The sequence below is a fragment of the Nanorana parkeri genome, unplaced genomic scaffold (genome assembly GCF_000935625.1).
Source record: "Nanorana parkeri isolate BGI_ZX_2015 unplaced genomic scaffold, ASM93562v1 scaffold390, whole genome shotgun sequence".
Taxonomy (NCBI): domain Eukaryota; kingdom Metazoa; phylum Chordata; class Amphibia; order Anura; family Dicroglossidae; genus Nanorana; species Nanorana parkeri.
This window is the reverse complement of record NW_017306658.1, coordinates 108824-129922: the sequence shown is the minus strand read 5'-3', so window position 1 is coordinate 129922 and position 21099 is coordinate 108824.

Here is a 21099-nt window from a genome sequence, read left to right as displayed (position 1 = left end):
GCTTACTTTTAGAATACAACTCTTTGTAAGTGACAGCTATGTACTGTGCTTTCAAAACAACAGTTTTTTCTTTTATAGACGGTTGTTCAATCTTTGTAAAAGTGTTAACTTGATGTAATTAGTAGAGCTCGGAAGAACATTAGCCATGCCAGGAACCCTGTCTGTGAATGAATTAAATTTACAAAATGCCCTCTAAAGATTAATCATGTTGATGGAAAACAGAGAATTAAAATCATTTGAAATTCTGTTAAGCTGAGCCTCAATATGTGTGTTTTTAATGTTGTAGATAATCTGCAAAAGGTCACCATATGGAAATGATAAGGCTGATAAAATAAAAGCAATACGATGAAGTAACAAAACTGCCTGTTTTTTGACCTTTTAAATATATCCATCATGAATAGTATAGTGAATCTAGTTATTAACACTGATGTCTCTAGTACATTTCACCTAGACTAGGAATGTTCAAAGAGAGAACTCTGATATAATCAGGGCCAAATATCAAGTATATGTCTTCCAGATCTGTTAGTGTGGCACTTTCAATATCCTTAACCACTTGCCGTCCGCCCGTTGTAAAAAAACAGTTTATATTTTACCAAAAAATTGGGTAATAATAAATGTTTTATCATTTAATATAGGGGAAACTTTTTTTTAAATATAGTAATATAGTAAAAAATAAAAACCCCAGTGGTGAATAAATACCACCAAAAGAAAGCTCTATCTGTCCCCAAAAAAGGGTATACAATTCATTTCAGTACAGTGTTGCATGACGGAATAAATGTCAGTCAAAGTACCGCAGCGCTGAATACTGAAAAATGGCCTGGATGGGAAGGGGGTTTAACACCGCGGATGTCAACTGGTTAAAGAAGGAACTTCACCTATATCTTTGAAAAGACAACAAAAACACCTTCAGAAATGTTTAGTAATGACAATCTGCAAAAACATACTTCTAGATATTTGCATTTGATATCTTTGCATAACCTTATTTTTCTTTTACTCCCCATATATTTAATCGTGGCCATTTTTACTAAGGGCAGATTATTTTCCCTTTTATTCCTGGAACTCTGGCACATGTGACTAGGACATGTGACCATGCACATCATCTCAGGGGAATAAAATGCCTTTCCCTGAGATCTTGTGAGATTACAGATGAGATTTTCCAGCAATGATCGGCTGATGTAACCTTCCCAGGATGCAATGCTTTGGCACATCTTACATCACTAATGCCAAGAGGACCAGGAAGTAGAAAAACAGTAATTGTAAGTAAAAGAAAAAAGATGTTTGTCTAACTAATGAATGTAAAATGATTTTTAGTGAGGAGGTAAAGGTCCGCTTTAAGACCATGCAGTTCAAATAATATTATTTTATTCTGCATTTTTATGACATTTCTATTCTCTATTTTTTTGGGCTAAAGACCTACATATAAATGTAAAAAGATAATGAAACAAAAGAAAGGCTATCGCCCCTGTGAATGTTTGCAACCCTAGGCCCTGGCCTATATGGCTATTCCACAACTCCAAAATGAGAAATGTCTCTGTTAATGATTTATTAATTTTGAATATTTAATTAACAGATCATCTAGTTGCATAAAATACATTTCAGAAAGATAATTATAGCAACTCATCAGGTAGGTTGCATCATCAGAGCGAGTATAAATGCTTGGAGCATACTGAGAGAGCAATAAAAAAAGTAAATTTTGGTAATTTTGGTCCTTCATCTACAAACCTAAAACAAAAGCTTGTCAGTCATGTGATCAAGTAGACAAGTTTTCTTTTACTAGCTTTTTAAATAAAAGCACCAGGAGGAAGCAGTAACTGACATCTTCAAAGCAGAGAAACCCCTCAGACAGAAGTAAATTTCCAACTGGCATACAATAGACAAACAAACACAAAAACACATAGGAATTGTTTAATCCTACCTCGCAAATGGTGTGGAAAATTGTGATTTTTTTTCAAATCTCAGAGAAACTGAAAACATTTTGGCAAAATGCTTTGGAGTCCATGGGGAAAGTGAATTTAAGGTTGTTTTTGGTGGTTTTTAAAGTGTATTTTCACCTCTGCAGTCAAATTTGAAATCCCCTTACTATAGATTTGTATGGGTTCACATTCATGCAGCATACCTAGAAATGTTTTTTTTAAATACTTTTCTAGTTGTTTCTTTGTAGCTTGTATATACATAGAACACTATAGCCAGTGACAGAGCCCAAAGAGAATTAAAAAAGCCAAATCACACAAACAAAAGGAGCATTTTTGTGCTCAAGTCCTGCATGGTAAAATTAGAAACTAATTTTACTAAAATTTTGAGAGAGGCAGAATGCTGTTTTTGTGCCAAAATCAGGTTTGGTAAACTCACTCATTCATCCCTATATGTTAATATAAGTCTAAAGCACATCCACTTCAGCAAGTATTTGCAAAGCATTTAACAAGCTGGAAGCAGTTCTAAAGTTCCAGCATGGCAGTGATGCAAATCTGAAAGGTAGTGATAACTTACCCTTTAAACAAGCTCTTAACAGGAGTAACAGACATTAACAATTAAAATATATCTAAAAGATAAACATTTTTCTCATTTGAGTATAGCAGTGAATGCTTAAAGCTCTGTCAGTTTTGTTGTGCAAATTGTGTCCCACTGGGGATTCTTCCCTTAATTTTTTGTCCTATAGACATAACAGGAAGTGAGAGGAAGGTTCTCCAAATTAAGGGAAGTTATTACTATTGAAAAATTTCCCCCTTTAGTTATTTTGGTAAAAACTCAAAACTTTTCACTTTCAGTCTCCTGTGACAGTGGTCCAATATAGTAAATCTCTCGAGCAAAGACACATCCAAACAGCTGTCTTCTAGCCAAAAAGGTAACATCTCAGCGTCCTTTTTCTCAGCCAGTGGTGATAGGCGGTCATCAATGCTGTAGAGAGCAGCTGTGACTTAACCACATCAGGGCCATCTTTTGTAGCATTGTACTGAGAGCCCAGGGAGATGTGATGAAGAACCCCTGGTGGGTGTGTCTATAATGCCTGTGCTCAAAGGAAGATATTTGAATACTGTTTGGCATAGAGGAACCGTGCTAGACCACAGTGTCTGTGGGGGACAGCACTAGAGAAGGTGAATATTGCAGTAAAAGCTTGATTTTTTATTTTATCCTGGTCTATCTTTTTTTAAAGATAGTAAACTGGAATTTGGTTTTCAACTCTTCATTTCTGTTTTCTGTATTAATACTTTATCTAAGATTTGTCAATGTTTCTGTTGCTTGGCTGCTACTGGGTCCTTAGATTGCCTTAGATGAATGATTATCTTTTTCTTAAGCCAGGAATTTAATTTTTTTTGCATCTATGTTATTTTGTATTTTGTTAATTACTTGAGCACTATATTAATTAGGCTTTGCCATTGACATACATAGACCTGTAAGGAAAAGAAAAGGATCTACTCAGAACATTGTTTTTTTGCTCACTGCTGTTAAATCAACTATGTTTTTTAGTAATAAGCATGGAGTGGTCATATAGTTTGCTGAATCATTAATTAAGAGAGAATGTTAACAAATAAAAGGATGTATATCACAGCCAAATCAGATCTCAGCTTAAATTTTCTATTTTAGCAATGAAGAAAATGAAAAATAACATTTGGTTGGTTGTTGTGAATTGTAACATTAAGCAGGTAGTGTATATTTATTTCCCTAGATAATGTAATAATGGTAACAATGGCAAAAAAAGGCAATATAGAGAGTGATCATGTCAGTGTCCCTAGCTTCTTTTTTTGTTTAAAGCCCATTATCACCTTTGCAGAGGTATTTAAAAAAAACTTATGCCAGCATGTACACCGAGTCAATGTGAAGCAGGCATATGCAGTCAATGTATATGAACACAGAAACTAACATTTTTCGTTAGCTTTCCTCTTCATATCCTCATGGGAATAGCTGCCTCTGTGCAGTCCAAGCAATGTGTGTATATCTTCCCACTACCCCCCACACCCAACTGTGTATTTTATGTAAAGGCAGAGCTGGTGCTTACTAATCATGTTACAGTGGGTGACAGGGAGGGGGCAGCTGTTTACAGTCTGACCTGGTGTCAGACTGACTTCCCTGTGGAGAAAATTGTGAATTTTTAGGCTTCAGGCCTAATAAAACAAACAATTAAGAAAGCCTGCAATATAAGTCAAGAAAATGTACACACATATACATCATTACTGCACCTCTTCATTACCACTATAAATGCTAATCACTTACAAAGGTGGAAATGGACTTTAAGCTGAGAAAAAAATACTTAAGCTGGATGCAACCAAACAAGTTACATCATTGTGTTTTGATTTAGTTGTTGTAATATGTTCCCTAGTGTGATCATTTTCTAAGTACATTTACATAACATTTAGTCCTCAACTCTAAGAAAGAATATTTCAATGTTTTATGTTTAACTTTCTTTAACATATAAAAAAAGATATACATGAAGAAGAAAACATTTAACAAAGACAAGGCTGAGGACAAGGAAAAGAAGGATGACAAGAAAAATGATGAGCAGGAGGACAACGAAGGGCATATTAAAGATGTTGTGGAGGAGGGTGACAAGGAGTAAAGATAGGAAGATGTAAAGAAGGCAGACACGTAAGTTTGTGTCTTTATGCCAGATTTTCCCACCCAGACAAATCATAATTAAATACTGGAGATGCCAACTCTGTTTAAGACTTCCTTTTTATAGACTGACGCTCAACATAAAAAAACCACAAGTAATGTTTTAGAAATATTTTATTGATGGAACAGGGAAATATTTAAAATGTATACTACAGTATTTCTGTATGGATTGTTGGCTCCATTGTGTGGTTACCCATAAAAAAAAGCTCCATTGCGTAGATTCATACAAGATTTGCACTGCATGTTGCTAATGCATATGTTTGCAAGAGTGTTGTGTGGTTGTTCAGTGTTTTTAAAAAAATAAATATTTGTTGTACGTGAATTATAATAGTGCACAATTTTCTTTGTTATGTTTTAGGTATTTAGATATACCCAAAGCAAAATGTTTCAAACGTCAAATCTTTTTACTGGACCAAACATTGTTTGCATTATCCGAACAACATAAATCAAACTCTATAAATGTTTTTAATGATCTTGTTTTTTCATATATAAAAAAATGGGTAAAAAAGCCCTGGTGTAAAAACAGTGCATATTTCTTCTTATTACTCTAACTCTTGACAGGGTTTTACATAGAAATGGCATTCTTTGTGCTATAAAACACAGAAGACCCCCATGGATTTTTTTTAAATGCACAATGAGAGGAATTTTGTAATATTGAAAAATTGTGAAAAAATTATTTCACAAGTTTTTCTTTGGTGTGGTGAATAAGTAGATCTTATGGTAACTCTTGAGATATATTACCATGAAACACACAGCACAACAATATTAACCTTCATTCAAGAGATTTCCCACAGTATATTTTTGCCACAAGATGTCTTCAGTCTGATGGCCAACATTATTCAACCCACTTTCTCTGAGCTCAGGTCATCCTGAACTCACTTCAGTCTGTGACTGGACAGTGAAAGGAGAAGCAGCACGGTAATGGGTTTAGTCACTCTGCTTCCTCATCTTATCAGCCTGCTTCTTATCAGCTGATTAGAAGCTCCAGCCCTGCTTTACATGGAGTACAAGAAACTGATGTAAGGTCAAATTCAGGTCCTTACTCGTGTGTTTAAAAATTACACTTAATGGTGTATTAATGATTACATAGCTGCATTAATTTGTGTCTATTATCTATTATATTCCACAAATTTAAGTTGTGGGAAGGGAGCTGACATCTCTTTCAACGTAGTAGGTGGTAAAAGAATGCTCCAGCCAAAATACATTGTCACTAGTGATCTGGAATTAGAAAATATCTATTTTAACTAATACAGATTTTCACCCCCACTGATTTTTTTTTTCTTCACAGTTCCAATCAGCATCTATTGATTGCACAATGTGTGTATGTGTATATGGCACATTGTTATACAATATTGCATAAAAAGGTCCTATTTAATTGCCCTACACTAAAGATTTCTTGCAAAGTAAAATCATCTTCAACTTTCTTTCCCAGTGACATTGAAACAGTTTCTTCAATTAGCATAATGTAATACTGGAAAGAATTAAGTCATTAAAGTCTCATTAGAATAAAATAGCTGCTTATAAAATTGTCTTGGTAAAATCATTATGTTCAGTGTTGCTAATACACTATTGTGAATAAAATGTCACTGTTTTGCCTGTGGCATAGATAGATCACCCTGCCAGAGGTACAACAGATTTTATGTAGTCTTTTAGCAATGGTGTCAGTAGATAACATACAAGACTCTTAGAAGTTATTTCATACTTTCCATGTGTGTATCATGCTGCTTAGTCTGATCTGTGGACTATTTCCTTTTTCTTTCTTCACAAAATGTATTTATCTACTATGTGCGCTATATCGACTTTAATGTTTCAGCCAACCACAATCTACAATATTTGATGCTCTGCAGCCAAGCTCAACCTTACTGTGCTCATTGTATCTCAGAATCACAGATGAGCTCTTTAAAGATTAGTGCAGCTGAACCCAAGGCAGAATAATACTTCTACATCTTTATTTCTACGGGGAAAAATGTAGTTTGATTCAGGCTGAATAGGGGAAAAGAAAACATAAAAACAGAAATGCAGTATGTTCATCTCCTGCCATTCATAGCTACAGGTTAAATCTTTCAGTTTGCTGTTCTCTTAGGAAATAATGGGTAGCAGTCCCAATGGTTTAGTTCCATTTTATTTATGCTAAAAACATTGCAAGGATTTATTGTATATGCTCTGCCTGGCCAATCTCAACAATAATGCTTTAGGAAGGCCTAGGTCCGGTTGTAGTTAGAATTTAAAGAAGTAATTTTAGGCAAATAGAGGATCGCATAGAAACTGTATCTACTGTTACATGCACACAGTGAGCATTGACCTGAAACAAGACCCTGAGACAGAACAATGCTAGAAATCGCTGAACCAGAAAGACAAGCTTTCTCGGTTAAATAATCAAAGCTTGTTATCATAATGTGTAATTGCTTGCTTAAAATTGATTTGAGCATAAGCTTTTACTGTATGTCATCAGAGCATATGTATTAGGGCTCATGTAGCCAGGTCTTTTTTTTATATTTTACCTGATTTTCTTTGCCAAACAAGTCAATGTGAGTGCAAAAGCATATCAAAGCAGCTTGAAGCAACTCCTTTACTAACTCAAGGTACAAATCCGCAAATTAGAAGCAAAGAAAAGCGACTTAGAAGAACCTGAAAGCTTATTGCATGTGACTAGTTTCTGAGTCTGATGCTTATGAACATACACCCTCAGCATGCAAATTGTCCATTATTCATAATATGAAAAAGATGGGACTACATTGTGCATCATGTTGGGAAGAGAAGTTGTGACCTTGAAGTAAAGCTCCTTGAGGTAAATACAATATTTCAGGCATGTAAACATCCAAATAAACTTAAAAACAAACACATGCAACCATACACAATTTTGTGTTTGATTTCCTAGGCCATTGCTGTCAATTGCACTCATCACTGCTATTAGCTTATCTCAATTGCTATAATAACTTTTTTTGTGTTTGTTGATTGTTATTCTAACAGCAGTAGACCATAGACAATAAATATCCATTTCTATTAGCAAATATGGACATTGGCTATTATAGGAAAATTACAACATCAAGCCAGCATCTAAAAAGGGTCACAGATTTTTCTTTCATCTAAAATGTGACATCTGCAATATTAATATATGTGGAGCAGTAGTCAATGTCTGCATATAGATGAAGTGGTGTGTGTTGATAAATAATTTACAGACCCCAGAAGGCCTTGTAAATCCTGACAAGTGGTGTTGACTCCTAAGTCATTACTCCGTGAATAAATAAACAAATCTCTTTTTGTGCACAATAACCATTGTGCTAATGGCTAAAGCATGACAGAATATCATACAAAATATAATCCTAGAAGTTTATTTATAATGTAATCTAGTAAAACACACATTACAAATTGAATTAATACCCCGATTATGTGATTAAAAGAATACTGATATGTTTTTAATTTTAGATGGCATGCCACGAGCCCCAAGTGAGTTTAATTTCTAGCAAATGTTTAAATTAGGCAAAAGTAAAAAAAATATTTATTTTTCATATATATATATATATATATATATATATATTCTTGTATTACTTTGCTTGCATTACTAATTTTGATGTTGAATGCACATTGCGCCTTTGGCAACTTACTAAACAATACATATAGTGACAGGTGGCTGCCAATATGCTGTGTGACAAACAATTTATACAGCAATCTCCTAATTACAAACAGAGCAAGGCATTTGTGTACAAATCCATTACTTCATTATTAGACCTCAGTCATGACAGCAATGTAGCTATTTAGTTTCAGTAGATGCAATTCATCATATATTATGTACAGTATGTATTTCATGTTGCTTTATTACCTCTGTGAGTGTAAGCTACCCATAGCACACAAATGCATTCACTCTTACTTATGTTAAGGAACAGAACACATTTCTTTCTAAAGGCAACAATGTCAATAAATGCAGATGTTTAAATACATTTCAGATCTTACAGTCTAAAAACAAATATTGTCCCAGTCATGCTGGGCCTCAATCTGCCCATAGTTTCACAGAAAATAGCCCATTTTTGCTAAGTTGTATCTACTGCAAGCTTGGAACTCAAAGAGGGGAATGTATCAAAACTGGAACACACAAAATTTGGAGCAGCTATGCACCACAACCAACCAGCTTCTCTCATTCATTTTCAATTCTTATCTGAACAAACTGAAGAGAGAAGTTGATTGGCTGCCCTGGGCAACTACTTCAGATTTTGTCTGCTCTAGTTTTGATAAATTCCTCTTAGAATTGTTCCATATATTTATTCTCATGAGACTTCAGGAGGACCCAATTTGCTATGTACCAAGCTCAAACCAACTGACTATCCTGTCAAATCACTGGATTACACGCAGGAAACCAATTTTAAGGTTCCATTTTGATCAGGAACAGTGGTTCAGAAAATGTTTAAGCATGAAATATGTTTGATGTAGCAATATGCATTTAATCTTAATAATTTTTCCTGAAAAGGAAAAGAGTGTAACATACTCCATTCTTAACCAAAAACTATTACTTAGTACTTAATAATACAATTTACCCCTAATACTAACTTTCCAACTAACATGAATACCTAAACCTAATCCTTAAATACACCCCTAAGCTTAGTCCTAAGCTAATGAAGTTTAGCTATAGGCTTAAAATAGCAAAGTGGTTGTTAGCCTCTTAGCGAACTTGTTGTAGAATAATCCAGACAAGTTTATTGAACATATGTATGTGACAGTTTTACAGCAAAGAGATAAGTGCTAAATTGTTTATATTTTACATTTTATATTATAATTATTTATATTATATTTATATTATTTTACATTTTTCTCATCTATGCAAATAAGCTGATTAACATATTAACATAATACCAGCCAAATCCAGTTATGTCAACTTCTTGACCTCTAAAACTTTGTGAATTTCCAGGAAACACTCTTATTTCTTACCCAAAACAAACTTACTGGATAAAGGATAATCTAGCATTTCCCATGCCTAATTCCATAAACAATCTACGCTACTCACAGATTCAAATCTTTCTTAACCCTCTATCTTGTTAGAGTAGCTGAGAGGAACAAGAGCATAACTACTGTCATGTATATAACCTGTTGGAAGCCATGTTCAAATTCTCCAACAAGCTCAACCAGTACAGGTCACCAAACATTATTTTAGAGAGTCTCAGCCAACTCAAAACCTGGGTTTAGACTGCTGTGTTGGTGGCCTCTGGACTGCCTTCTCCTATAATCCAAAGCTGCTTATACTGCATATCAAAATTATGGGACAACAATGTGTTGTAGGAGGTGTGTGTGGGGGGCGGGAGCAGACCAGATCCTACTGTTATAGTAGCATGCCCAAAATTTGCACAACAAAGTACCCTAGGTTTTGGGGGCACATGTTTGCTTTCATCTTTTCATCTTAAACCTTCTCAAACTCTACACTTTGACCTTACCCTATCGCTCCAAAGTTCAGCAAAATACATAACTCCAGTACCCTACCCTCAATCTAACCATTAAACGTACTTTTAACATTTAACCATTATTCTGACACCTGGGCATTAACCCTCAATTTATAAACCTAATTAAATGATTTAACTTCATACTGATAAAATATTACAAATGAAAGTATTTTCTGCCCCAAAGCTGTTACTCTACAATCTGTCAACAATAACCAGAAAATTCGGACCAGCAAGGCTGCACTGCCTGTCTGTGCTAGATGCAAATTAATTATTTTATGTTGTCTACAAAGGACATAAAAATATTGGTATCGGCACAACTTACACAAAGAAATCATGGCTAACAAAACTCTGACATCTGTGTGCTAAATGCAACTGATCTGGACCACTGATGACCATTTTCATTGTACATTTGAATGAACCCATGTGCATTCTTCTGACAATCAATTTTTATCAACATCTGAATGTTTTATGCCATTCAATTCCAAAGTTTCCAAATACACTTCAACACCCTATGCCAGTACTATCATTGCATATACATACAAACTAGATATTTTCATTTACAAGCACCAAACTATATAGATTCTAGTGTGTGTGGTTTGTTCTTGAATACAAATATTGGCATCAATTTACTTTATTTACACAGAAATTAGAATTTGAATCCATTTGAAACACAATGCAGTAGGAATAATTGACATTTCTGAATTTTCTATATTGTTTGTACTATAAAAAGAAAAGCATAATTCAGCATCCATGGTTTGATCTAAATGGTGTGTGGTATGGTTAGAGTTTTGGTTTGCTGAGTACTGCCTTTTCATATCAACTGGAAAAATAATTGTATAATCTATTAAAAGCTATGTTCATTGTATGTGTTGTTAGTAAGAAGTGCATATTGTTAGGAAGTGCAGAAATGCATGTATCTATATTTTATCTTATGACATATTTTATTGCCATGTTTACTGTTTTGAGCATAACATTTGTGACATTAATGTTTTGCTTATCAAGCTCTTGTCCAGGTACATTAATATTGAATATTCCCCATGCCATCCAGCAGGAGGCTATTTTGCATAAAACATGAGAAGGAGCTTTGTGCAGATGTGATATCATCAGAAATATAAGCATTATTATAAAGTACAGGACTGATGTGTCAAAATAGTGTGAAATAATGGATTTTTTAAAAAGAAGGAAAGAAAAAATACTTAGGTTTACTGGTTAAAATGTCAAATAACATCCACATAATGCATGCAGAGCAAGGTGGGGAAAAAAAGCATTTTGAAATCTAAAATGTCAAAATGTAATATTTATTTTCAGTTTAAAATATACACTAGCCTAGTATTAAAATATGTAGGCAAATATGTTCCAAATGGTAATGAGATACTGCATGCCTGAGTGTATGTATAACCACATCCTCTAAGTTGAAAAAAATATATGTTATCCTATATTGAGGCTAAAGGAGTTAAGAATGTTTACTCAAAAGGAGTGAATATTCACTTTGTTTATTCAATAATGAGACCAGCAAAGTCCTGTTTATTAATTTCATCTACATATGATTGGATAATTGAAGTTAATCTTTTGTATTTTTGAGTAATCATTTTCAACTCCTTTAGAAAATCAGCCACAATACTTTTTCTTTTTAATTTCAGATCCTTGTCATTAATATATATTTTCTCTGGGACCTCAAGTGCCTGCTTAGTGTCAGTAAATGATGTTACCATATGAAGTTTATGTGAAATCTCCATGGACAGATATACTGTATATACGTTTTATATTTAAATATATTTTATTTTGGGTGGTCTCCTTTTCCTGTTTCTGATTGCTTTGGGGAATTTTCAAATGTAGTTATTGGTCTGCCCGGGTTTATCCCGGTAATTACAAATTATACAGTATACTGACAACAGGTCGCACAGACAAGCCAGTGCCAGAGATGCTTATCTAAACAATGCAAACACTCTTTTGTCTCCAGATACCAGTTTCAAGCATCCCCTTATTTAGATAAGCAATAAGGTTTGTCGGCCTTTTAATGATGCATAACTTGACCTTGGCTACATCCTACAAACATCTGTGCATGTTTAATATACCCTTCAGGAGTCTGGGCGGTGAGGTATGAATGTTTGCAAAATCACCTAAAGGGGTATTCACTAAGCTACTGAAGACAGCCACGTAAATAACTGAGCTGAAGTGAACAGAGCCGTTCATCAGCTATTCACTTCAGCTCAGTACAGCTGATTGCCTTTGGATTGCCTTTGGATGAGCCGAAATGCAGAAGGAGTTCGAGTAAAGTGCCGCAGCCACTTACTTGCCCCCCCCCCTCCCTGGCATATCAGGCCACATGCCCTCTGCACTGGGAGGGTGCTTTTCCAGGGTCGCCCCTGGAAAAACACCTTGTCCCTGTGCTGATGGGGAGAAGGGCCTCTTCGCCACAAGCCCTGAGGCGTTGGTTGTGGGGGTGCGGGCAGGGGGGTCCATAGGTGACATTAAGGGTCTTGGAGCCCCCCGATGTCTCCATAAAGAGGACCTGTCACATTCTCTTTGCTATCACATAGGGGGTTTCTTATCCCCCTATGTGATAGCAATAAAGTTAAGTGGAAAAAAAATAAGGGAAACATTTTTTAAAAAAAACCCACAAAATGTCCCCACACATACATACACGCATGCAAACATGTGTCAGGTGTGCATACATGCAAAAACGATGATTGTGCCCATTACGCTGCACATGTTACAAATCGCCGCGAATGTTGCAGCGAGAGCAATAATTCTGGGGCCATTAGTCACTGATAACGTTAAACTGATGTGCGGTAAAAGCTATTAAAGCATCGCCTATGGTCACTTTTGGATATGGTCGTTTTTTGCGATTTCGTGGGTGCGAGCAATTTTAAAGCTTGACATGTTTGGTGTCTATTTACCTGATGTGACCCCTATACATTAAGGAAGTGCACAGACGCACTGCGCACTCCTAAGAAGGAAAATGGGACAAAATTGATTTTTTTTAAGAAACAACAGGACGGTGGAAAAATTAAGAAGTAACGGTACTGTCCTGTTTAAAATGGAACAAATGGTCAGCCTATATATGTAGCATAACTTCTGATATGTGTTAGATACAGCTTCAGAGAATTTCCAGACAGCACTGATCATGGCAGGCAGCCTGTGCAGTGGGCTACAAACCAAAACTTGGTGGTTGGCACAGGTGGATAGAACAGCACTGATCCTGCAATAAAATGCAAAAAATCTGAAAAAGACAGACAGAAAAAGTATTGGTTAAACTTCACTTAATAACTATTTGATTGTGTGTGTGTGTGTGTGTGTGTGTGTGTGTGTGTGGAGGAGTGGAGGAGTAAATATGCACACAGAGAGATCTGCACCACTGGGTGGGGAAAATCTTTGTACTCATTACCAGGAGAAGGTGAATAGCAGGATCGACCAGATCCACCAGGCTATCAGACATTTAAAGCTTCTTTGCTTCTTCACAATCAGAATCAGACCTCACTCTCATGGTGCCACCACATGTCCCAACTAGTCCAGGAGTTAGACAAGCCGGAAATGGAAACCAACCCCTGTACTTCTCCACTTTGGAGTGATGGAGAGCATGTCCAGCCTTGCTCTCTGATGCAATGTCTACCCTTTCTCTCTATCAAACCACATTGCTTGCAAGCTCAGGCTCCTCAGGCACTTGATCATCCACTTCAGGCCTGTGACGAGCTCAATCGTTATGCCCTTATATTCTCCCTCCCTACCAGAACTGGACTTTAAACACTGGTCACCAAGATTAAATCCAGTCTCAAAGCTGAATTGGAAAATGTTCCGGACCTTTGCAGCCATGCCACCACCCTCAAAGGCACTTGAATATACATATAGAATATAGCAATATAGTGGCTGAATGCTCTGGAAGCCATGTGCCACAATTGTCAACAGCAGTTCTCCCAATACAAATTGTGTCTTGAAGAGTATAAGAACTGCAGCCACCACATTAATCTTAGGCTTCAGATCATTCCAGAAGCCACAAATGGAGCAGACCCTATAGCTATGGCAATGACTATCCTGAATGGAGTCCTGGGGAAACTTCCAATGGAACTGTTTGGATTTGGACAGGGTCCATCACACCACAGGACCATGGAACCACACACAAAACATTCAAGAGATGTTATTTGTTGTGTACATTTTTTGTGGTAAAAAGAGATTATCTGCTGTGCTTGACAACAGGGCTGCATCTCCTGCTGAAATTAAAATTCTCCCTGGTCTTGCTTGCCATACGTTATGCATATTGAGCCTTCTGAAACTTTTGCTAGAAAGAATCCAGAATGCTGCTGAAACATGCAAGTGCAGTCATCTTTCCATTTGATGATCCGCAAGCAAGGCACAGCCTTTGCACTTCATTAACTTTCTCTTGGCTATGATGAAATCTTCATCCCCTACTGTCTGCCGACCACTGAGTATCAAGGGCTTCTGGGTCCACCTCCGCCTCAGAGACCACAGTGCTCCAAGTCGTATTCAAGTAACCACCCTCCTATTAAGCCGATTACTAATGAGGTCTAACACCAACCTATTCACTGTAACACTAGGTTGACTGTTATCTCCACAGGGTTGATTAAATCTTGCCACTTTGACTTACTACCTTTTAAGGAGATCATATTTATGCTGTAAACTTTTGAGCTGACCACTTTATGGGCAGTTTAGGCCCATATCACCATCCTAATCTTGCTGAAAATGCAGTGAACACCCCTTGCGCTGCACCTGCCAGATGGCCATCCCCCGGGTTCCGTTCCTGTCTTTCTCTAGCAATAGATAGGATACCCATAGAGCCAGTATTGTCAACCCTGGGGACATCTTCACTCCTTGTTTAGGAAGAGAAGTTTATTTCTGTTATACTTTCTCAGATTGAAATTTATGAGTGATGATTGACTTTTTTTTTAATTCACTATGATACAGCTCCACATATTTACAACAGCCAGATACTTTAGCCCAAAGCCTGGCACTAAAGTTGAAGTTCCTGGGAGCCTGATTGCAAAAAAGCCACCATGCCAAGGCTCAGCGTACTTTCTACAAGTTTGGTATAAAACAGTACTCCAAAATAATGGCAGATATATAATAAAGAGGTTGATTTACTAAAGGCAAATAAGCTGATCACTTTACAAGGGAATTATTACTTTGCAAGGAATAATTCCCTTAGCCTAATAAATGAGGTGGAGCTCCTCTGACCTTAATCCAATAATGTGTAAGCAAAAATACAGTTTGTTATTTTTCTTGCATATAATTGGGTGTTATTTGCAAAGTAAATGTTCACACCATTCACTAGTTAAGGGAAAATTCCACTGCAAAGTGAAAATGCTCTTGCAAAGGTAAAAACCTGTTTGCATTTAAAAAATCAATCACAAAGAGTCTACAAATCCTCTGAAATGGTAACATGTTTTAGGTGGTACTACCAAAAGCTCTACAATCTTACAATGGCGGGCAAACTCTCTTCCCATTCCTCCACACAAGATAGGATTAAATACTACCTTGCAGGCTCTGGTATGCTGAAACTTTCCAAGAAAGTATGTCAATGTTCGGTGGTCTCCCGGAGACAAATTTAATGTAGTGCTAAAAGAGATGAAATGAAATAAAGCTCCTGGGCCTGTTGGATTCTCATCGGTATACAATGGGCTGCTGCAAGCCCCCTTTCATGCAGCCTTTAATTCTTTACTGAAAGATCAGACCTCCCAATAGACTCTTTGAGCGCTAATTGATTTAAAGCTTTTGAAAGGTTCTGGAAAATAGGTTACTCCTACCCATTACATATCTGGTCTACCTAGACCAGGTGGGTTTTGTTCCCAATAGGGAGGCTAAATAAAATACTACAGGGGGTGCTTAAACCCTAACCACCGTACCCACTCCCAACATCCATTGACTATTCTCCTTTCAACAGATGCTGAAATCTTCTGAGGTCAAAATTTAGGAGGTTACCGCAGATTAATTAAAAATGGAACTAGACAAGGCTGCTTCCTCTTGTCGCATCTCTCTTATATTTATACTCACTGTAGAACCCTTCTTATGTCATGTTAGGGCCAATGCTAACATCATGTGCATCGACAATTGTGACATCCTACTCAAGATTGCCGACTATGCTGATGATTTGTTCTTTTTCATTACACAACCTGAAACTTGCCTCCCAAACCGTATTGCAGAATTACTTAAACTTTGAATCCTATCAAATTTCAGAAAAATCAAAAATAAAGAGGCGGTTCTGCTCTCAAGGCTCATGTTAAAATCCCCTTTCCGTTGAAATGGGCCACAGGTTTTTTTCAAACATCTCCAGACCTACCTCTAAGAACGTTTAAGGCTGACTTCCTGGAACTTTCTTCTATTTTGTTAGGATGCCCTTTCCAGATTACTATATTTGCGTCAAACCCTCCCAATTAAAATACCACTCCCATTTCTAAACTCTGTAAAGAGAGAGTTTAGACAATTTCTTTGGGCCTATAAACCAGGTAGAATCTCCATCCATACAATCCTAAAAACTGAAATTGTATGGGTGTATAGGATCTCCAAATGAAACTCTTTAACATAAAGTAGTTCATCTCTCCATGGTTTTGGAGTGGTATAGACACATCAATGAGAAGTTATAGATATTGTTTACATCATGTCTGCAATTTTGTTTACGTCACCCAATATTAGTTTATACAGTTTATCAAAGCCAAATTGTTAGTAAAAATGCATTCAAATAATTTTAGTTAACACAACACAATATAATACTAAAGCATTTTTGTTAAATATATAAGATAAGGTTGAGTAAACAGATACCAAAAATGTCAAGCCTCAAAACTGTGTGAACCTATAAAACAGCAAAACGCGCCAGCACCCAAAGTTGTCCATAGGTGATGCTTTAAACCTTTAAGCCTTTACAGGTCATCAATTTAGAGTTAACCATAATTAATGGTTCTAGAAGTATTGCTATCGCACCTTGTCCCCCCCCACATAAAATAAGAAGCCCCCTGTCCCCCACCATGTAAAGTAAAACAAGGAAGCCCCCTCACCTGCTTGTCTTTCTGCAGGGAGGAGACGAGCAGGCAGATCCCTGGTGATCTGGTGCGATTAGTAAGGTCTGCAGACATTACTAATCACTCTGTTTTCGACCCGGAGCTCAGTGAAGAGCTGGGGCCAAAAGGAAGGGAGACAGACCAGCAGAAGCAGCTGCTCCCAAGAGTCAGGTACGCAATCTGCGACCGCAAGCCTGAGAGGAATTTCCACTCGCCTGCACTGCATTTCCACTCGCCAAATGCGAGCAGGCGAGTGGAAATTTTGAGCCCTGGCACCTTACTCTGGCACAATCAACGTTTTTATACGCAGGCCCACCCAACGCATGTGTTTAAGTTCATACACAGGGGCTTTCAACAAATTTTTTGAGGGGATGGTTTATTGGTTTAATTTAATTTTTTAGACTTTTTTCTACATTTACCTTTATTTCACATAAGAGGCTGCCAAATGAACATGAAAGTGATCAGGCGACTGTGAATCACTCCCGCTTGAAAGCCAGTAGTAAGATGAAGGCAGATGGAAGTCTGTTTACAGCGCCCTGCTGCCCCGGACAGAGTACTTACATCCATGTCACACTATACTTATGTCACACGATATTAGCACAACTTTATCAAACCCCAACATTTTAAAAAAAATGCACTTAAGTTAATTTTAGTGCCCAAGAACACAATATAATACACATTTTTTGAAAAATATAAAAGATGAGGTTATGCGAAGTAAATAGATACCCCACATGCTGAGGTTAACTTTGACAACAAATGTTACGCCAAATAGTCCATAAGTGATGCTTTAAGAGCCTTACAGGTCATCAGTTTAGTTATATCTGTAAATATTGCACCTAGAATGTATTGCTTTCACTCTGGTGCACGTGGCAATATCTAATATGTGAAGCGCAATCATCACTTTGTGTAAGTGGCGTCCGCCGCAATCGCCGATGCGTTCCAGCGTGGAACGCACTCGGCGATGGCACTATGATGTGGATGTCGGGTCCACGCTGGAACGCAGAAGTAACGAGGGGAGCGTGCAGCTCCGCCCACCTGCGCTCCCTCGTCTAATAAAAACCGGATTGAGGGACTTGCACGGCGTTCCTTTATTGCGATACCAACGTCTGCAAGCCCCCACCGGAATATCCACACAAAAGACCCCTGCCTGGAAGGACCCTGTTGCCGCTTCACTCACCCCCACACTCTACAGTCTACTGGACTCCTGTGTGTCTCAACTCTGCCAGGGATCCACCCAGGGAAACGATAAGTACTTTGCTGCTCCACATATGACTAAGACTGTCAGTTAACCCATGCCTGTTCTGAATACCCTTCTGCAAAAACGTGTATGTTGGGAACTCCGTTTAACCCTGTGTTGGATCTGAATACCTTGCTGCAATATATATATATATATATATATATATATATCAATTGGATAAGACTATTAATTAACAATATGTATGCTTGAACAAGTATTCAATTATTGCATTCATTACTTATATGAAACCTTTCTGTTGAACTTTCTCCTAATTCGTGGTAATCTCGCCTAATTAACCCTTGGGGCTAAAGGGGGTATGAAGTAATACTTTCCCTAGCCACCAATTAAACAGATCCCCTATCTATTTGGCACGTGATGTCAGAAACTCCAAACTCTCCACTCTAGACTGACAGTGACGCCTGGAGTTCAGTACTGATTGCCATTATAGATACATAAGATAAACCAAACCCTCAGCCACCCCTCTCACTCCGCAGTTGAGGTTGACACTTTGGTATGTAGATGCGCCCGGAGTATGTTAACATTAATATGTGCACGCTTGCAGGGGGTGGGGGAATTTCATTTTTTTTTATTTTTACATTTATTTTATTTAATCTTATTTTTTTAAAACTTTTTTCTTTTTTTTACTTTACTTAATTGCTATCACATATGTGATAGCATACTAGTGGTGACAGGTATGACATTAGGGGTCAATTAGACCCCTAATGTCAACTTTCCACTCCAAATAAGCTATTGGAGTGCAGATTGTGCTCCAATAGCTTATTGCCCGGCTTCTGCAGCCAAGCAATGACAGCTGATGGACTAAAACTGATGCTTTGAGTCCCATGCAGCGTGTAGGAGATCAGTGAAAGGGTCTCCTTCCCCACTTTCCGTGGGGGCATGCACTGCACCGGCCTCTGGAACCGATCTGGCAGCAGCTTAGCCACCACAATCGTTTCCAGTGTAAAGCTGACAGTCAGCTTTACACCTTTACACATGTAAACAGGAGTCTTTTTAAAGGAGCCCGCTGCCAGCGACATATGAGATACGTTGTGGTAGTATAAGGTTAACAGACTAAAAGAGATCAAACAAGAGAAGCTCATTGTTAAGGTTTTCATACACCTTAAGGTGGATTACAAAATCCTATATATAGTATACTGTAGTCCAGAATTTCATGCTACCTACTTTGAGCTATAGTATGACTGTCAAAATATACCATAACATGGGAGAAACTTTACAAGCATTTGAGGGAATTCACCTTCAACTAAATATACATAACCTCAAAAACACTTCAACACTAATATCCTATGAACACTAGGACCTTTGTGAGCATTACGCCATTAATAACTGCTTTGGTCATGCCATTAAAATTTTCTATGTTGTGTGAGCATCAGAAAAGCTGTATGGGAAGGATACTTTTCTTGCCATTGAGCCTATGTATTTTTTTTCAGTCTACAGATCCATATGACATCTGATTCAATATATTGTCAAATAAGCTGTTTACTTTGCAAAAGAATTTTCACTTTGCAGAATTTTCCAAAAATACACAATCATGTGCAAAGGAAAAAAAACCTGTACTTTGGCTTGCACGTGATTGATTGGGGGACGTCAGCAGAGCTTTACCTCATTCACTAAGCTAGGAAAAATTCCCTTTGCAAAGTGAACAACCTACTTGCTTTTAGTAAATCAACCCTGCTGTCTACATACAGCTATCTTTAATAGAATTACAGCATCCTATATATGGATCTAAAATCTGGGTTTTATTCATCATCTGCAGACAGCTGTAAAATATAGAACCATAAAGAACCTAGGCTGTTCAGTTCATTTTACAATCTTCTCATGGATGAAGCACCATGTCAACATTTCATCTCTATTTCTACAATTTCAGCTGTCATCTGAACTGAAAAAGGTAGATTTTAAAAGTTATTTTAGTATTCTTTATGGTGTACAGATAGAATTTACAAAATCTTATGAGGATTTGTTATCTCTACCCTCCAACCATTATGATTAAAATAGTAAACCATTAAGTTCCTCAGTTGCTAATATAATTTACATAAGACATATCTTTACTTGAATTGCACTTGTGTCCTTCATTTTTGTTCCCTCTCTACTTGTTCCACGATCTTGAGATCATCTTTTGTGTCTCATAAATAATTCAATAAATGATTATTTGCAAGCGTACAACTTTATTAATCAGTCAGAATTTCTTTTAACAAATGCTTATCACACAACTGTCAGAAGTTACAGCCATGTGGATATCTCGATAGCCATAAAATGAAGTGTTCATAAAACTTCCTCAACTGTACCTTTGAGATTTCTTCAAGAAGACTTTCTCTGTTATTGTGGTAGTTGACAGGTGGTGTAAAGCTATTTAAACTTATGATAAAAACTGATATTGTGCACTGATGATGTATGAAGGTCGGATGGCAATAAGGTATACAAATCAACTATGATATAGATCACAATAATGACAAACAAGGTAAAACTTTAACTGAACTATGACTTTGAGTTTGAAAGAAAACCTTATCATTCACCAGATTTCTGTTTCAATATGTTTATTAGTGTTTAACATAAGGGGAACACGGGTAATAGGTTCACATCACATTAAGCCAATAGTTAGACTGAAAGCAGTACATACAAAATTAATGCATTATCGTGGACTAAGGCTTAAGAGTTCTAAGAGCAAGAGGGCGTCTTGCCTGTAAACATATACTAGGTACTAACAATGGTAGCACCAACAAAAAGTAAAATGTGTACGCCCCTTAGGTGAGAACCCAGGGGGGGAATTAGAACCTTAACAGATAAAGGAGAGAGATAATGGGGT